Below are 20198 nucleotides of genomic sequence, written 5' to 3' on the forward strand. Positions count from 1 at the left end.
AGTCATCTGGCCACACCCTTTAACTGCCAGCCAACACCCCTTTTGAGTGTGAGAGCTTCAGTGCTGAGTTAGCATCCCTGCTGCCATGCAAGGAGAGCTACTCCCTTTCCCCGCACTTGTGCATCTATGCAGAACAGGTGGGATTTGGCCATGGGTAATTTACACCTCTTGGCCCCAGCATCTGCCACAAATGCCACGCATGGTGAAAACTGATTCATAGATTTTAAGGCCAGAAGGGACCATTAGAGCATCTAGTCTGACCTGTATAACACATGCCAGTGTCGTCAACTGCCATGGCATTTGGCTAGGGGTAGGACCGCCTAGTTCTCCAAAAAGAAGGAGCTCTCCTACACCAAACTCAAGCAGTGCTGCTCCTTCAGCGTTCAGGTAGCTTCTTTCTTTTCTCTTCCATCTTCATTTTGGCTCTTTCAGGGGCCAGTTGCTAAAGAACTAAAATACTGCCAGGAAGCCCAGTTCTGCAAAACTACCCTCCCCAATTTTCCAGACATCAGAGGGTTGAATGATTCATATCAGCGTTGCACAAGTGTCCCCCGTGAATCTGAGCTCTCCGCCTCCTGAGCGCCACCCTTGGCGACTAGCACTATGGAGCCCGACCAGAGCCTTCTACAGTTGCAGTAATTCTTCCTCCTGGAGGGCTAGAATGTGGTTTTACCACAAGCCCTGAGCAGGGATGGTGTGTGGCAGAGCCGTAACAAGGAATTTTTGCGCCCAAGGCAAGGGCTGGCTCCAGGCTCTTGGACGGCAATTCGACGGTGGGTCCCTGAGTCCCTGTTGAAGGGAAGGACCTGCCGCCGAATTGCCACTGCCGCTTCATTCATTCTTCGGCGGCAATTCGGCAAAGAATGAATGAAGCGGCGGCGGCAATTCGGTGGCAGGTCCTTCCCTCCAAGAGGGACTCAGGGACCTGCCGCCGAAGAAGCGGCGGTGGTAGAGCTGCCGCCGAAGTGCCGCCGATCGTGGTAGAGCTGTGCCCCTCCGCTTTGCATGCCCGAGGCAAGTGCCTCACTCGCCTCGCCCTTGTTACGGCACCGGTGTGTGGTTATACTGCCTTGGCAGCTGACTAGGAACCATGCTGTGGGTCGTATTGTCAGCAGGAGTAAATTGATGTGGCTCCAGTCCAGTCAATAGGGTCATAAACTCTACTGAAGTCAATAGAGCTACACAAGTCCTTGATGAGGGTGCTTGGCCCTGTGTCTTAAAGAGTCACAATCTGGTTCCCTCCCTGCTCCAGGAGGGGAAGTAATATGCACCAACCCATACCTGGCATAGAATACTTCACCATATAGACTCATAGAATTATAGATTAGGATTGGAAGAGACCTCAGGAGGTCATCTAGTCCAACCCCCTGCTCAAAGCAGGACCAACCCCAACTAAATCATCCCAGACAGGGCTTTGTCAAGCCGGGCCTTAAAAAACTCTAAGGATGGAGATTCCACCACCTGCCTAGGTAACCCATTCCAGTGCTTCACCATCCTCCTAGTGAAATAGTGTTTCCTAATATCCAACCTAGACCTCCCCCACTGCAACTTGAGACCATTGCTCCTTGTTCTGACATCTGCCACCACTGAGAATAGCCGAGGTTCATCCTCTTTGGAACCCCCCTTCAGGTAGTTGAAGGCTGCTATCAAATCCCCTCTCACTCTTCTCTTCTGCAGACTAAACAAGTCCAGTTCTCTCAGCCTCTCCTCGTAAGTCATGTGCCCCAGCCCTCTGATCATTTTCGTTGCCCTCCACTGGACTCTCTCCAATTTGTCCACATCCTTTCTGTAGTGGGGGGCCCAAAACTGGACGCAATACTCCAGATGTGGGGCCTCACCAGTGCCGAATAGAGGAAAATAATCAATTCCCTCGATCTGCTGGCAATGCTCCTACTAATGCAGCCCAGTATGCTGTTAGCCTTCTTGGCAACAAGGGCACACTGCTGATTTATATCCAGCTTCTCATCCACTGTAATCCCCAGGTCCTTTTCTGAAGAACTGCTGCATAGCCGGTTGGTCCCCAGCCTGTGGCAGTGCATGGGATTCTTCTGTCCTAAGTGCAGGATTCTGCACTTGTCCTTGTTAACCTCATCAGATTTCTTTTGGCCCAATCCTCCAATTTGTCTAGGTCACGCTGTATCCTATCCCTACCCTCCAGCGTATCTACCTCTCCCCACAGCTTAGTGTCATCTGTGAATTTGCTGAGGGTGCAATCCATCCCATCATCCAGATCATTCATGAAGATGTTGAACAAAACCGGCCCCAGGACCGACCCTGGCTCTGGGGAGAGGAGGCAGGGAGTTAAGGCTTCACCCACTCCTCACCCATGCCCATCCATTCTCCACCAACTTGCATGGGAGGGGGAGCAGCAGTCCCACTGAAGCTGCTCTCCCCTCCCCACACCAGTGATGCACGTTACCCACACAATGGCAAAATGGGTGTATTATGTCCCCTTACTCCCTTGCGTTGGAGTGGAAGGAGGCTCTGTTGCCTTTCTAAACAGGAGGAAAGCTCTAGCACTCCTCTGGAGCTGTGGAAACTTGCTCCTTCCACTTTTCCTAGCCCAGTGGCATGCCTGTAGCTTACCGGCACAGCATTCCTAATAATTCTTTAGCCTCTGGATGGTGATTTATAACTTCTGGAACAAAGGTTAAACCCTCTTCCTCTCCTTGTTAGTGCTGTCTCACACACTTTCCACAGATCTTTGCCATTTCAGTCATAGCCCAATAAAATTCTATTTTCCCTTTATCTTTTTCGGGTCTCCTATGCATAAAGGCTGGGGGATTTGTGGGTGTCTAATCTTAGCATATCTACAAACTGGAGGTTACCACCCTGAAGCGGGAGATCACTTCGACAGACTGGGATCTGCATAGAAGCATCCACTGGACAAAATATCTACTTAGAGTATGTGTTGTTTGCATGTCAGCAATGTAATAAAATAAGCATATCATTAGGTGCTGGCCAGGACTTACAAAGCACAGAGCCTTTTCTATGGAATACTTGCTATTAGGGCCACAGCTGGAAGTTAACCAGGCAGCACTGACAGGTCAACAATTTTGCATACAAGTTGCCTCCACTCTGGTAACTACTGCCTATCACCAATATTACCTCATTCTTTCCTTGTTCTCTCCTGTCTATCTGTGTCCATCTGATAGCTCTTGCCTTATATATTTAGATTGTAAGCTCATTGGGGTGGGGACCTTCTTTTTGGTCTGTGTTTGTACAGCGCCTAGCACATGAGATCTTGGTCCATGCCTAGGGCTCCTAGGCTAACAATAATAATAATCTACTGAAAAAAAGAGACCTGTCATGGCTGAGCAGAGGGGACACAAAATTGTTTCTTTGTAGATCTCCTTTTGGACCCTTCCTAATATTTTTAGTTTTTAAAAGAATAACTTTTGGCGAAGTTTAATCATCACTTTACTTCCTGGTGCAGCTGCAGGACAACTGCGTACTACAGGCCTGATCCAAAGCCCATGGAAGTCAATTGAAAGGATTCCCACGGACTTCAGTGGGCTTTGGATCAAGCCCTGAGCCATTGTTATACTTGGCTTATATTTCTACCAGATGCAGTTTTTCCTGTTTTAAAGAGGAACTTCAAAACAACAATGAAAGCTGAGGTAAGCAGAGGTTTAGCGACTGAATAATCCCTGGACCAGGCTGTGGGGGCCTTAAAAACAGAAATAAGTCTGAACTAATATTAACATTCTGCTTTCCCTCTCTATGAAAGCCATCTGATTCACTGAAGGTACCCTGGAATTCATCTTCAGTGTTACATTATTATTATTTGTTAGAGCTAGATTTGGTCCCAAGGGCACAGCCCATCGAAGAGGTGGTGCCTAGCTGGGCTGCCCCAGGGAAGACATTATAGCTCAGGGACCCTCAATTTCCCCCCTTGCTCCCAAGTGATAATAATGTATTGTAGCCAGTAATAAAGTATGATGCCCCTCCATGCCAGCTCAGCTAGATAATGGGGGTGGAGCAAATACTCTGTCTATCCCCCCTCCCTGCTCACCTGCTCGGAGCAGAGAGTAACAGACAAGCAGCGCTGCTTTCTCTTGTGACCCCCAAGCCCAGGATGTACCGGGGGGTTGATGTGCAGCCCAAGTCACACTCTAGCACTAGATAGTGCAAGCAGAGCACGTGGCCCTCCTTCAGTTTGTGTCACTGCACAGAGCTGCAGTCCCATTGCCCCGGTGGTATCCCTGATTTCACAGAATGAGGCATTTCTGGGATACGGTCAGAGACCTATGATAATTTCACACTCCCATCACCGTATCATCTTCCACACTGCCCCCTGTGTGTAGTGCACCTTCCCTACTGAGCTGTGTCAAGCACCTCTGTTTCGTTCAAATCCCACCTCAAAACTCACTCCTCTCTTGCTGCCCTTCATGATGTCAGCTAAGGCACCAAATCATATTTAAACCTTTAACGGAGCCACCAAGATGTGCCCAGGCTTGAACTGAATAACGACATGTTTTTATTGTTATAACTCTTCCCCTTCCTTCCCCCATCCCGTCCCCAGCGGGTGTCATTTGCGCTTGCTGCGTCATGTATAAAACAAGATTGCCAGCTGGTCAGGACAGGGGACAGGTCTGTTTATTTGTAAAGCGCCTAGTACACTTTTGACAGTTACCCGGTGGAGAGGGTGAAGAGAAGAGCCACAAAAATGATCCAAGGGTTGGAAAAAAAGGCCTTACAGTGGAGCTTGATCTGTTTAGCTTACCAAAAAGAAGATCAAGAGATGACTTGATTAAAGCATGTAAGTTCTTCCACAAGGTACCAAAGGACTCTTTAATATAGCAAAGAAAGGCACAACAAGAACCAATGATTGGATGCTAAAGCCAGACAAATTCATATTAGAAATAAGGCAAATTTGAACAGTGCTTAACTATTGGAACAAACTACCAAGGGAAGTGAGGGATTCTCCATCTCTTGATGTCCGCCCATCGACACGGGACAGTTTTCTGGAAGATATGCTTTAGCCAGACACAAGTTACTGGGCTTCTATGGCTTGTGTGATGCAGAGGATCTAATGGTCCCTTCTGGCCTTAAAAATCTATGGAAAAATAACTAATGATAATGACTAATATTTTAATTACATTAAAACTGATTTCTATGCTGGATGCCCCATGAAACCAGGCTTTATTGATCCTCAGATTTGTGAAATGTGAGAGGCTTTCAGCATAAAAATCCAGGCTCAACTCAGTTTTCGCTATAGCTTGGCAGCTCACCCTTTAAAAATAAGAGGTCAGGTGGTATCCACCATCCACATCATCTGAGCCAGTTAGGATTCAATTAAGAGCATTTCTTGCTTCGTTCTAGGAGTTAGTAACTGTCAAGGTTTTACCTTGGGGTTCCTGGGTTAAACCTTTCTGTCTCTGTGTCATGCTGTGTGGAATAGTTCTGCTCTTTGAAAGAATCCACCCCTCCTTCTTTCACCCCTTACCCTCCCACAGACTTAAGAGTAAGTTGTTTTTCGGTATGTGGTAGTAACAATTTGTCAGGATGCCAAGTTCAAAGTCTGTAACCCACTGCCAGTTTGGAGCCCAAGAGCAAGGTCACAACTAATCTCAGACTTCTGACCTTCCAGTCACATCCGCCATCACTAGATCATAAGAGGAGATGGAAGGGCGTATTTTGAAAGGTTTTATATTTCAGGTGAGGTACACAAAAGTTTTGACCAGATGGAAAAAATCAAGAGGCAAGCTAGGGTAGTGTGGAGCATATTAAGGAAGATGAAAGACATCATGTAAAGCAATCTCCCCCTTAGCCTATAAAGGAAGGTCGACAACCAGTATATCCTTCCAGTAATGGCATACGGCACAGAGTCACCAGAAAGTCTGGCAGAGATTGGGCATTCCCCCAGAGAGAGAAAGATAAGCAATTTAAGAAGAAAGTGACTGGGCGTAGTTTTACTGTTAAATAATATTACCTGGATATCTTTCAATTTTCATTGTCACATGGGAGTGGGATTGGGATTTCATGGGAATGGGAGTTAGGTACCTAATCTGCTTGGGTGCTTTCGAAAATCCCACTATCTGCATCTTTAGGTGCCTAAATACCTTTGAAAATCTGTCCCTACTGGCACTGTTCTCAACAGTGCTTAGCATCCAACAATCTGCTGAGTTCTTCTGAAAATCTGGCCCTAAGTAAATAACTACTGATAGATGATTCGCTCTGCCCTAAATAATAGGTGTTCATGCACAGTACTTTTCATTCATTGGTCTCAAACGCCCTTCCAAAGGGACGTCTAATATTCTTAGTCCCCTTTGATGGGTGATAGCTGAGGCAGAGGGAGGCTAAGTGGCTCGTCTACAGTTACACAGGAAATCTGTAACACATCTGAGAACAGAACCCAGATTTCCTCACTCCCAGTTTGGTGCCTTAAATGAGATCAAAAAGAGCTCACGTTCCCAACAGAGCAAACTTCTCCTCCTCCTTCCACTCTAGAAACCTTTCTTCAAATTCTCATCCTGACTGGGGAAAAGATGAGCCCTGGAGGTCCCAGAATCCAGGCTCTGGCAGACCAATGAGGGAATTGAATTCTGGATCAAAGCCCCTTCACTGAGAGGTCCCTGCCTATCCCACTTATATCAGGGGATTTATTAGCACTTATTATACTCAGTACCTCAGCTGATTACAACGTCTGTGGTATCACCCAGGGAGATCTCGGAGACAGACCCAAACCATTTAGGGTGAAGTTCACCCAGGTGCAGACACCCAGCATAGGCCTATGTACCAGTGAATCCTGTCTTTGAGGGGTCAGATTGGAATGGTGTCTAGGTTTTGTACTGGCCCTCTGTACAAGGGTTAGGGCAGCCCGGTCGAAAAGGGACCCTGGAAGCTCTGGTCATCACTGCCGACCGGGCCATTAAAAGTCCGATTGGCAGAGCAGTGGGGGCCCGGGGCTAAGGCAGGCTCCCTACCTGCCTTGGCTCCACGCTGCTCCCAGAAGCGGCCGCCAGGTCCCTGTGGCCCCTAGGTACTGTGGAGGCCAGGGACCAGGAGGCTCCGCGCAGTGCCCCCGCCCTGAGTTCCAGCTTCGCAGCTCCCACTGGCCGGGAATCACGACCAATGGGAGCTGCGGGGGGTGGCACCTGTGGGCGCGAAGGCAGCGCCCACTGCACAGAGCCACCTGGCAACCCATGCATCTAGGGACCTGGCAGCCACTTCCTCAGAGCTGCGGTAAGCGCCGCTGGGACCCCACACCCTCTCCCGCACCCCTGCCCCAGCCCAGAGCCCCCTCCTGCACCCCAAAACACTCATCACCAGTCCCACTCCCAGCTGGAGCCCTCACCCCCCACCACACCCCAACCCCCTGGCCCAGCCCGGAGCCCCCTCCCGCACCCCAAACCCCTCATCCCCAGCCCGGAGCCCCCTCCTGCACCCCAAACCCCTCATCCCCAGTCCGGAGCCCCCTCCTGCACCCCAAAACCCTCATCACCGGTCCCACTCCCAGCTGGAGCCCTCACCCCCCACCACACCCCAACCCCCTGGCCCAGCCCGGAGCCCCCTCCCTCACCCCAAACCCCTCATCCCCAGCCCCACCCCAGAGCCTACACCCCCAGCTGGATCCCATACCCCCTCCTGCACTCCGAACCCCCCAGCCCGGAGCCCCCTCCTGCACCCCAAAACCCTCATCCCCAGCCCCACCCCAGAGCCCACACCCCCAGCTGGAACCCTCACCCCCCCCCACAAACACGCCAACCCAGGTCCACCTACGGGTGTCTGGGGGGGTAAAGGGGGCAATTGCCATGGGGCCTGGGCGATTTTAAAGGGCCCGAGGGCCCCTGGCAGCGCAGTGGGGCTAAAGCAGGGTTCCTGCCCGCCCTCGCTCCACACCACTCCCAGAAACGGCCGGCACATCCCTGTGGCCCCTGGGGAGGGGGTCTCCATGCGCTGCCCCTGCCCTGACTCCACAGCTCCCATTGGCTGGGAACTACGGCCAATGGGAGCTGCGGGGGTGGTCATGTGGGCAGGCGCAGTGAGTGGAGAGCCCCTGGGCCCCCCATCTAGGAGCCGCTGCCAGAGGGATGTGCCAGTCGCTTTCTGGAGCCACCCAAAGTAAGAGCCGCCCTCCTCACCCCCTCCTGCACCCTAACCCCCTGCCCCAGCCCAGAGCCCGGACCCCTCACCCAAACTCCCTCCCAGAGCCCACACTCCCTCCCGCACCCGAACTCCCTCTAAGAGCCCAACCCCTCACCCCCTCCTGCACCCAAACTCCCTCTAAGAGCCCAACCCTTCACTCCCTCCCGCACCCAAACTCCCTCCCAGAGCCTGACCCCACACCCCATCCCACACCCAAATTCCCTCCCAGAGCCCGCACCTCACACCCCCACCCGCACCCCAACCCCCTGCCCCAACCTGGTGAAAGTGAGTGAGGGTTGGGGAGAGCGAGTAACGGAGGGAGGGGGGATGGAGTGAGCAGGGGGCAGGGCCTCAGAGAAGGGGCAGGACAGAGGCGTGGTCTCAGAGAAGGGGCGTAGCAGGGGGCGGGGCAAGGGTCTTTGGGTTTGTGTGATTAGACAGTTGGCAACCCGACCGGGCAGGCATGTGGAAGCCCTGGCCGTGCCGGAAGAGTGCGCCCAGCAGTGCAGCCGGCCGCTCGCTGGGCACCAGCCAGCACAGGCGCAGCATCGCCCAAATGTCAGGCGGACAGCGTCTGTGTGTGCGCGGCTTGTGAGTACGTGGGGGCCCATTGACTGTTCTGCCCTGGGGCCCAGAATTGCTGTCAGCAGGCCTGCGCCAACCCCCTGCCCCATCCTGGTGACAGTGAGGGAGGGTGGGGAAGAGCGAGCGACAGAGGGAGGGGGGATGGAGCAAGTGGGGGTAGGGCTTCATAGAAGGGGCAGGGCATGGGCAGGGCTTTGTGGAAGGGGTGGGGCAGTGGTGTTTGGTTTTGTGTGATTAGAAAGTTGGCAACCCTAGCAAGGGTGAATTCCACCCTTGGTGCTACATAGGCCAAAAAACACCACCTGAAGCTTTGCCCTGAAACCAATGGTAGGCGTGAGGCTCGCTGAATGCAGTGCTCATGTAGGAAACAATGATTAATAAGTAGCAGCCACATTCTGCACAAGCTTTTGTTTTCGAGTGATAGTCCCATGTAGAGCAGTAATCCACAGTGGCGCTGGAGCACTTTTTATAGTCGGGGTGCTGAACGCCAGCGAAGCCCCCTTTTTATCTCGTGCCCCCCATTACCCCTGTCCGTACCCCAACCTCCACCCCCTAGACCTGGGGCTGGGAGCAAGGCCATGGCTCTGGGAGAGGGAGATGCAGACAGGGATAAGGGGACCGAGGATGGGGCCACAGTTGGGGGCGGGCACCGTATCCCGGGCACAGGGCCGGGAGCTGGGACCCTGTGTGCGGGGCCAGGAGCAGAGCCCTGGGTGTAGGGCTAGGAGTGGAGCCCTGGGCGCTGGGCCGGCAGCTGGGACGCAGCGTGCGGGGCCAGGAGTGGAGCCCAGGTGCGGGGCTGGCAGCTGGGACCCCAGGGGCAGGGCCAGGAGCAGAGCCCCGCGTAAAACCTGGGGTGCTGCCGCAGCACCCACCACACTCCCAGTTCCCCCACATATGGTAATCCAGCCCAGAGCTGACAAAGGCCTGGATAGCTACAGAGAAGTCTGCGTCCATGGAAAGGTGCATGTCTCTCAGCGTTTTCTGTGTGTGAAGAGTTAACAACAGTCCATAAGTAATGGAAAATGTGATAGGGTATGAGCTCTTTTAGGGGCATATCGGAAAATCACATTGTACAATAAATATACTCCAGGAGCTTGATTCACTCCCATTGGCACAGGGGTTTATGTGTGTGTAAAAATCTGAACTAGCTTGGATTTACACCGCTGGTGTCTTATTCTTACAATAATTTAGTGGCTTGTCATATATGGATTTTGTTACGTTATTCCCATAGTTATCATTTGTCAAAGCTTTCTCCACCATTATTCATCTTATTAACCTATTCTTGTTAACGTTTTTTATGTCAGTATCAATTGAATAGTGTTTTAGTCTCTTACACAAAAGTGTATCATCACCAGATTCCTCTCAGCTAATTAACTTTTTTACTGGACCATCTGTATTACCTTCAAAAAATTTTCAAGAAACAGAATGGGATGGATAATGATGACAAGGAACCTCACAATTCATCCCCAGGGACGTAGTGCAAATGCACCATTTTCATTGACCTCTTGTAGCACAGCTTAAAGGAAGAAAAAGGGTATGGTGCTAATTAAGTAAAAATACGAACCAATCAGAGATGAACATTGCAAGCCTTGTGCATACAATTCATTCTCTGATTAACATACCCTGCCTGGATTGGTGAGAATATCAGACAGATGACCACTGGAACTACTTCAGCAAGATTCCAAGGCCAGAAGGGACAGTTGTGATAATCTCTTCTGACCTCCTGTACAGCACAGATCACAGAACTTCCCCCCAAAGCATTTCTGTTTGAACTAGTGCAGATCTTTTAGGAAAACATCCAATCTTGATTTAAAAATTGCCAGTGAGGGAGAATCTACCAGGATCCATGGTAAACTGTTCCAGTGCTTAATTACCCTCACTGTTAAAACATGAGATAAGCAGCACGCGAACCATGGAACTCCAAAGAAACTTCCAACCTGTTCTAGAAATAGGGCTATAAATTATAGTGGAAATACATTTCAAGAGGGTGTGTGTTAATGTCAAAAAAATCAGTAGAAATGCAGAAACAGAGCAGTTGCAAATAGGAGAATAACTTATGAAAATATTGAGTGGAAGATTCTGATCCCCTTATTCCCATTCTGTATCACCTTACTTGATTTCAAGGGGATTATCAGTGCAGAATAAGATACTACTTGACATGAGCCAGCGTATCAGAATCTGGCCCTAAGCAATGAATTATAATGATACACATCCATACCGTACCAATATAATATTCTCTGGGCTCTGTTCTTTTCAACTAGAGCCTGTTGCCTCAAAGTGTACCAGATCTCTGGAGGTGAGCACGCCCTTCATATACTCGGGAGCGTACTCTTCACATTTGGTCTTGCAGCATTCCATTGCATGGAAACACACTGGAGATTAATGAGCAAGACAGACTAGGAGTTTTGGGAGATTAAAACGATCCTTGAAATATACAGCTGCTGAAAATCTCTCGAGATGTTTACAACTTGTTGGGAGGGTTCTGTTTGAACCTTGGCTTTCCAACCCGGCGCTTACACACCAGCTGAGCGTGCCCTTGAAAAGAATGCTGGGAACGTAATGCCTGAGTGATGTTACAATCGCTGTTTTATCTCAGTATTTTGGCACAGGGCACCATTTGCCACAATTTCCAGTTGCTTTTCTCAGAAGCTTTCTGCCTTGTAGCAAATTGTGATCCTTTTAATCATAACGAAAAAGGCACTTTTTTTTTTTGGCTAGAACCAAACGTATCCTTTTAATATCTGATACATCCCCTATGAAGAGACTATATCCTGCACTTACATGGAGATGGATTAGAATGATCTCTTCCATCTTTGACTTCTGTAATCCTATTATATTAAATTTATTTTAATCATTAAATAAACAAGCCCTCCTCCCATCTCCAAGCCGTCCTGTTTACTAAAACCGGCTATCTCCGAGGCTATAATCATAAAATATCCTCTGATGTCTAATGTGACTGAGAACGCACAAAAGCATCACCAGGAGGCAGAGTAGGTGGTGCTTCCTGAAGGCTGTGTGACCCCCAAATGATATGCAATGCAGGGGATTGCACAGATCCTCCTAATATGTTTGTCCCTTTGCTTTCTCGTGTGCAGGGCCGGCTCCAGGCACCAGCTTAACAAGCAGGTGCTTGGGGCGGCCCAGGGAGAGGGGCGGCACCTGCGGCAATTCAGGGGCGGCAGGTCCCTCACTCCCTCTAGGAGCGAAGGACCTGCCGCTGAACTGCCGCCGCCGATCGTGGCTTTTTTTTTTTTTGCTTGGGGCGGCAGAAATGCTGGAGCCGGCCCTGCTCGTGTGCGTTGATCAGCTGTTGAAATAGTTAATGTGAATAGTTATTTTTGTCATTACTCTTCAGGATTAACAACTCTGTGAAATTAAGAGTAACAATTCACATCACTACGCGCTGTGGATTCCGGCTCTCAGCAGACACAGGCCCACATCCCTGCATTGATTATACTCAGGTCACAATCAGAAGTGCTAGAGAGCCAGACTGATTTTTTTTAAATGAAAACTTTGATTCGGAAGAACAAAATGGCAGCCACTAAGGAAAAGAAATATCTTCTTAGTGAGTCACGGTGAGTTGGCCCAGTCTGACCCCTGAGCAAAGCGGACTCGAGGCCAGGACTCTTGGTTATCATTATTCATAAGTTTATTGCAGAGCACAGTCATTGTGCGTTGCTATGCTGTCAGTCTTGCCATGCTAAGCTCTTGTTAGTAGCGCTTGCTCTAAACTAATGGACTAATTCAACACAGTAGTGGCAAGTTTCTCCTAGTGGCTTCCAATTCTTCATATAAAACAGCTTAGGTTGAAGGACAGTATGTCATAGGTGGGCATTATGTGTGTAGGATAGAGATGGCATTGGGGGGTTTCCTTAATGATCTGCTCCTGCTGCTTCATGAATATCTATGCTGATTCTTTCAGACCTATGAACTGCCTTTGATACTGTTGAGCATGAGGCATTGATAATGCAGCTAGAAGAGGATGCTGAGGTCTTTCAGTGGCTCAGCTCCTGTATTTATGAGGGAGCTCAGAGGATATTACTGAGTATTTGCTCATCTGGCCCAGTGGGACTCTCCTGTCAGTTCCATCAGGTCCCATGCTCTCACTCCTGTTCAATATGTAGTCGGTGCTCTTAGGAACTATCGATGATCCATCTGCTGATGACACCAATCACTGTATTTCTCTTTCTTCTGAGCTTGTAGGAGCAAACAGCAAACAGGGACCCAATATCATAGAATCATAGAACTGGAAGGAACCTCGAGAGGTCATCTAGTCCAATCCCCTGCACTCATGGCAGGACTTGTGGCAATATCCCTCCATTTATCCTAAGTTTGGAACCTTCTACAGAGCCTGGAGGGGGCAGGCTTAGGAGGCAGGGGCAGGCTTAGGAATAGTTTTTGGTTGGCAAAGGGATTACGATGCTAGGACTGGCCATCTTAGAGCTTCTGAGCCCCAGACCAAGCAGTGTCAAGCTTCTGAACTAATAATGTCAATTTGACGAAGCTACCCTTAAAAACAACCACCCGCCTCCTGGAAGTTTCCAGACAAAAATCTTTGTTAAGGATATAAAATCCTATCAATATAATAAAGCACAAAGTTATAATTCACTCATGCCAGATATTGCAAATTTTGAAAACGTTCAAACATTTTAACCCTTTCCAGTCCACTAGGTCTTGGTAGCCGGTGGGGCTGGTCTATAGCCCACCTATGGAACCAAGCATGGTACTGCAAGTAGTCCCTGTCTTAGTCTGCAAACTTTTGGCCACCTGCTTGAAGCAAAGTGGCCTGTGCCATAAGCTTGGTATCAAGTCTTATAAATAGTTAAGTAATAAAATAACTCAGAAATTTGCCTGTCTGCACCTTTAAACAGAGAAACAAGAACCCCAAATGCCAGCACTTAGTTGCAGCACTAGAAGGCAAGGCCTGAGATAGGGATACTCCTCCTCTATCACAGTTTCCACCAGCAGTACCACCCAGAAGCAGCAGCCAAGCCTTCTTAACTGGCTTGCTGGCTCCTGATTGGTCAGTGTTTCCCCCTGGTCCTTCTAGATCTTTGGAGGACTGTCTTATTGGTAGCCTGGTCTGAGTCAGCGATCCTTGAGCAGGGGTTCTTCTTCGAGTGATTGCACATGTGCATTCCACTCTGGGAGTGTGTATGCCCCAAGCAGAGTCACTGGAAATTTCCCCCTCAGTGTACCCATCGGGGTGGCTCGAATGCTCTCTGCTCCTGCGTGCCTATAGTGCTGGTATAAAGCTCCCAACTGACCACACGCTCCCTCAGTTCCTTCTTACCACTTGTGACGGTCGCTGGAACTGCTATCCTTGCTTTGGCAAGCTCTCTCGGTGGTCTTCTTTTTCTTATATCTGTACATAGTTAATTGTAGTCAGTTTTAGCTAGTTTTAGTGAAGTTCTGTAACTTTGTGTTTTAGTGGAGTTTTTGTTTATTCCCCAGTGCCGAGGCATGTCTCGGTCACCGAGCTTTAAGCCCTGCACCCCCGGCAGCAAGGCTATGCCCCTGAGAGACCCACACTCAAGCTGCCTGAAGTGCTTGGGAGAAGCTCACATTGGGGACCGTTGCCAGATCTGGAAGGACTTTAAGCCTCACACAAAGAAGGACTGGGAGGCCAGGCTGAAATTTCTGCTCATGGAGGTGGCACTGAGACCTCCATTTGAGCCAGGCCGGTCAGACTCGGCACCAAGTGCCACAGTGTTGGTAAGGACTGCTCCTCCTACCATACCAGAGTCCCAGCACTGATCACCATATCCAGTGCCTAGTAAAAGGCACAAGAAACAGTTGGCCGAGAGGGAATGATCCCCAGCACAAAAGACGGCCAGACATGGGGATCAGAGTAGAGTGCAATCTAAACCAAATGTACTCCTCTGCCTTGGTATTGCAGAAATTGGCACCATTGACTCTGGCACCTACGCAGGCACCGTCAGGTACTGGATGAGCTGTCCACATCTGCAGCACAGTGCTCTACTGATGCTATCTTGGTACTGACCACACCGGACGTGTTTGCCGCTGCCAGAGACCTTCTTTTGCTGTAGGTACTGGTATCACTGGCAGTACAACAGTAGGCATTATCGGGCTGGTGGTCAGGAGGGAACCCATTGGATCCTGTCATCGTTCAGTACCATGTCCTTTGGTACCGTCAAAAGGGAAAACAGCTATGCATGTCTCAGTGCAGGCATCTCCACCTTGGCACCAGGCTACGCCACTAGTGGGAACCACACCATTGTGGTCACCAGACAGAGGGTCATCGTCTTCTGAGTCGGAGGTTGAGTCTTACTCCTCCCATCTGAGGAGTTGTTCCCACTACTCCCCCAAGCATTTCTACCCTTCCATGCCTCTGGGCACAGGAGTACCATCGAGTGCATGGGCAGGAGATCACAGGGGACCTACGCCAGTCCAGTGACCCTCAGAACTCAAGGCCTTTGGTCTCCGGTGGAACTTATGCTCCACATCAATGTCAGGGAGCTCAGAGCGGATTGCCTGGCCTGCCAGACTTTCCTGCCCCAAATTACAGGCAGAAACTTGTTTGTTCTCACCGACAACACTGCAGCCATGTTTTATCTCAACAGGCAAGAAGGAGCTCGCTCTTCCCTCCTTTGTCAGGAAGTGATATAGCTATGGGAGTTTTGCATAGTCCACTCAATCAACCCCAAAGCCTCTTACCTTATGGAAACACAAAACGAGCTGCCAGATCGCCTCAGCAGATCTTTCTCCTGTCACAAGTGGTCCCTTTGCCCAGATGTGGCGAGGGACATTTTATAGCAGTGGGGGACTCCATAGATAGACCTATTTGCAACCAGGTAAAACAGAAAGTATCACCAATTCTGTTTCCTATGAGGTCACAGTCCGGGTTCTATCATGGATGCCTTTCTGCTACTGTGGACAGGACATCTTTACTATGCTTTCCCCCCATCCTGCTTGTGCACAGAGTACGGCTAAAGATCAAGCGGGACCAGGCCTGGGTTGTTCTGATAACCCCAGCTTGGCCTGCCAACACTGGTTCTCCATTCTGCTAGGCCTCTCAGTGGCGACTCCAATCCTGCTTCCCTTACACCCGGACCTGATCTCTCAGGACCACGGTCAGCTGCTCCACCTGAATCTGAGCTCTCTTCACCTAACAGCTCCATGACTAGATCCCAGAGAGCCGGCTTGCTCAGAGCAAGTTTGTCAGGTCCTCTTAGGTAATAGAAAAGCCCTCCATCAGGGCTACTTACCTCTCAAAGTGAAAGTGATTCTCTGTCTAGATGTTCCAACATGGAGTCTCACCCACGTGGTTATCTTTACAAGAAATACTGGAATATCTATTGCACCTGAAGCAGCAAGGCTTTGCAATCTCTTTTATCAAGGTTCATTTTGCAGCATATCAGCTTTCCATCCTGGATGGATAATCCATCTGTTTCTTCAAATGACATGTCTATCTGATTCCTCAAGGGCCTAGAAAGGTTGTACCCTCAAGTAAGAGAGCCTGTTCCTCCCTGAGACCTGAACTTGGTCTTATCAAAGCTTCTGGGACCACCGTTTGAACTTTTGGCAATGTGATCCTTATTATACCTCTCCTGGAAACTGTTTTTCTTAGTGGCCATAACTTCGCCCAGAAGGGTTTCGGAACTCCATGCCCTCACATCAGAGCTTCCGTACACAGCTGTCTTTAAAGATCAGGTGTATTTACATACTCGCCCCAGTTTCCTCCTGAACGTGGTTTCACAATTTCATAGCAATCAGGCTATCTATCTACCAGTTTTCTACCCAAATAGGAATGAATTACGCCTTCACTCATCGGGCATTAGACTAGCCCAAGCTTTCTACACAGAAAGAACTAAACCATTCTGAAGGTCCACCCAATTGTTCGCAGCTGTAGCTGACAGGATGAAGGGTCTCCCAATCTCTTCATAGACAAGTTCATCCTGGATCACTTCATGTATTTGCACTTGTTAAGATCAGGCAGGTGTTTCATCACCAGCTAACCTGACTGCTCATTCCACCAGGTCACAGGCATCCTCAGTAGCATTCTTAGTGCAGATCCCTATTCAGGACATTTGTAAAGCTGCAACCTGGTCGTCAGTGCACACATTCTCCCATTACGCCATCACTCAACAGTTCAGAGAGGATGCCAAATTTGGTGACGCTATTCTTCAGTCAGTGTGTTCATGAACTCTGAACTTTCCACCCATTCAACTGCTTGGGAGTCACCTACAGTGAAATGCACATGCGCAATCACTCAAAGAAGAAAAAAAATGGTTACTAACCTTCCGTAACTATTGTTCTTTGAGATGTGTTGCACACGTCCATTCCACGAGCCACCCTCCTGTCCCTCTGCATTGGAATTTTCCAGAAAGAAGGAACCGGTGGGGTGCGGGGTCGGCTGGGCGCTTTATACTGCCCCTATAGGCGTGTGGCAGCAGAAGGCACTCGAGCCACCCCGATGAGTACTGCTGAGGGGGAAATTTCCGGTGACTGTGCTCGGGACATGCGCACACCCAGAATGGAATGGACGTGTGCAACACATCTCAAAGAACAACAGATATGGAAGGTTAGAAACTGTTTTTTTTTCAGGGCACCAATGCCTCTGTCAGGGGTCAGAGAAGGCCTGACTAGTCCCCATCACAGTCCCACATTCTGATTTCAATTAATCCAGTGTAAATCCAGAGACACCCACTGAAACCAGCGGGTTGACTCCGGATTTACACCAGTGTAACCAAAATCAGAATCTGGCCCCACCATTATGATAAAGTAGTGCTTCACCTTCACTTTGCACTCAGTTTGCACAGGTATAAATGACTTAAAGGTGCAGGGCAACAGTGAATCAGGCCCATTAGACTCTTTTGTATTAATGCATAGAAAAGAGCAGAAGATATAGCAGGGACAAAAATACTTTCTGTATTGTTTGCTCTATATTTTATAACGATCTCATTCTAAATGAACTATAGGTTTTAAGGCACTGTAGGAGCACAAATACCTAAATTCTAGACTGATTTACACGCCCTTGCAAATGTACAAACTTTAGTGGGGTTGGTATAATAAGGTGTAAATCAGACCAGACATTGGCCCAAAGTCAGTATCAGATATAGCAGTGGTTTTCAAACTGCAGGTCGCGACCCAGTACTGGGTTGCAGAAAGTCCCATTGGGGGTGCTGCCCGGCTAAAGCAGGCTAGTCCCTACCTGTTCTGACACCGCGCTGTGCCCTGGAAGCGGCTAGCAGCAAGTCCGGCTCCTAGGCGGGGGGGCCACGGGGCTCCATGCGCTGCCCCTGCCCCCACCCCAAGCATCGACTCTGCACTCCCATTGGCTGAGAACCGGCCAATGGGAGCTGGGCTGGGTGTGCCTGCGGTCGAGAGCCACGCGGAGCTGCTTGCGCACCTCCGCTTAGGAGCTGGACCTGCTGCTGGCTGCTTCTGGGGTACAGTGTGGTCCGTGGTGCTGGGATAGGCAGAAAGCCTGCCTTAGCACCCCCGCTGCACCGCTGACCGGGAGCCGCCCGAGGGAAGCCCGCGCCCCAACCCTGCACCCCAACCCCCTGCCCCAGCACTGAGCCCACCCTCAAATTGGAGCCCCTTCCTGTACCCCAAACCCCTCATCCCTGGCCCCACCTCAGAGCCTGCACCACCAGCCCAGAGCCCTGACCCCCTCCTGCACCCCAACCCCCTACCCCAGCCCTGAGACCTTCCAAACCTGGAGCCCCTTCCTGTACCCCAAACCCCTCATCCCTGGCCCCACTTCAGAGCCTGCACCACCAGCCCAGAGCCCTGACCCCCTCCTGCACCCCAACCCCCTACCCCAGCCCTGAGACCTTCCAAACCTGGAGCCCCCTCCTGTACCCCAAACCCCTCATCCGCAGCCCCACCCCAGAGCCTGCACTCCCAGCCCAGAGCCCTGCCCCCCTCCTGCACCCCAACCCCCTGCCCCAGCCCTGAGCCCCCCCAAACCCAGAGCCCCCTCCTGTACCCCAATCCCCTCATCCCCAGCTCCATTGGGTCGCAGGCATCAACAATTTTCTTCCACTGGGTCACCAGAAAAAAAGTTTGAAAACCACTGAGATACAGCATGCTACTCATTTCTGACCCTCCTGCCCCAACTCTGCAGGAAAGTCGTGATAAATAGATATAGTACGGGGTAAGGAAGTAGTGGGAGATGATATTTAAACCACCATCAAAGCCACCACAGAGGGAGAGAATCACTTTCTCACTTGGCTCAAGTTTTAAAACGTTCAAAAACTCAGGGGAAACAAACCAACCAAACCTGCACAACATTCTCTTAAAATGAAATAACCAGCAGATAGAACAGCTTTGCCTTACACTCGGGGTGGAAGAATCACAAGTATCTTATTGGAGGTTACAGAGAGTCAAAGATTTGGCCAGCTAGCACATATTTGGTCACCCCTCTGTCATTTTCCTGACTCCAGCTGGTCCAGGTGCTTTGGGTGTCTCCAGCAATGGAGCTCCTTCCACAGATGATCGCAGGAAAACGATACCATCCATATTCTAGATAAAAAAAAGCTAGTAAAAATATTTCCTGATCTTGATTCTAAAATGTCTGCCTATTGTACTGGTCCCTCTGTAGTCCACTGCATAGAGCATTGGATTGGGTCTCAGGAGACTGGGCTTCTGGTCCTGACTCTGCCCCTGTCCTTCTGTGTGCCTATCGGCAAGTCACTTCACTTCTGTGCTTGCTTCCCTCTGATCCTTTGTCTGTCTTGTCTACTTAGATTGTAAGCTCTTTGGGGGCAGGGACTGTCTTTCACTAGGTATTTGTACAGCCTCCAGAACAATGAGGCACTGATATATGTGCCACTATAATACAGGTAATAATAATCCAAGATACCCATCAGACAGTTATGAATTCATCACTCACTACTTAGGTACTTCCGCCCACACCAAGAGAGCAGCATTTTGCTTAATTGTCCCTGGTCTGTAAATTCCTCTGAGACCATATCACCTTCGTTGCTCTTTTCTCCAGTTGATAAAAGGTACCGCAAATACTAAGCACCTCTCTTTGCTACAAACGTCTTAAAATCATGGTGCCAGGACAGGTAAAAGGACAGACTATCTGCCATATCTTTTGTAGTTGTGAAGCATATTTATGAAAGATACAATCTACCTTGATATGGTAAGTGCCTGATCCAAAATCCACTGAAATCCATGGAAAGATTCCCCATTGACTTCAATGGGCTTTCAATGAGCCCTAGGTGTATTATGCTGTGGTGCAGGGGTAGTCAATAGGCAGACCGTGGGCCAAATCTAAACCACCAGACATTTTTGAATGGACCCCAGAATCTTGTTGTTTTATATGATTAATTATATGTAATTATTTATTTTTTATTATTTTATTATTAATTTTCTCTGGAGTTTGGACCTTGACTATACCTTGGCCAAGAAATTTGGACTTCGACAAAAAATAATGGACTACCCCTGGTCTAGTGTGCGATAGCCGACGAGAGGCCTTTGCCAACACTTGGCTAATTCTGACCTTGGTTTACCCTATTTAACCTCAGCGGGATTTTCGCTCC

The 20198-nt window shown here is 49.7% G+C and overlaps 1 protein-coding gene across 1 annotated transcript in view; it reads left to right on the forward strand.

The window, feature by feature from the left end:
- The window catches only part of WNT11 (Wnt family member 11), a 206679-nt gene that overhangs the window by 896 nt on the left and 185585 nt on the right, over positions 1–20198 (forward strand). The window lies entirely within an intron of this gene.

Source organism: Emys orbicularis, chromosome 1 (genome assembly GCF_028017835.1).
Source record: "Emys orbicularis isolate rEmyOrb1 chromosome 1, rEmyOrb1.hap1, whole genome shotgun sequence".
In the NCBI taxonomy this organism is placed as follows: Eukaryota; Metazoa; Chordata; order Testudines; family Emydidae; genus Emys; species Emys orbicularis.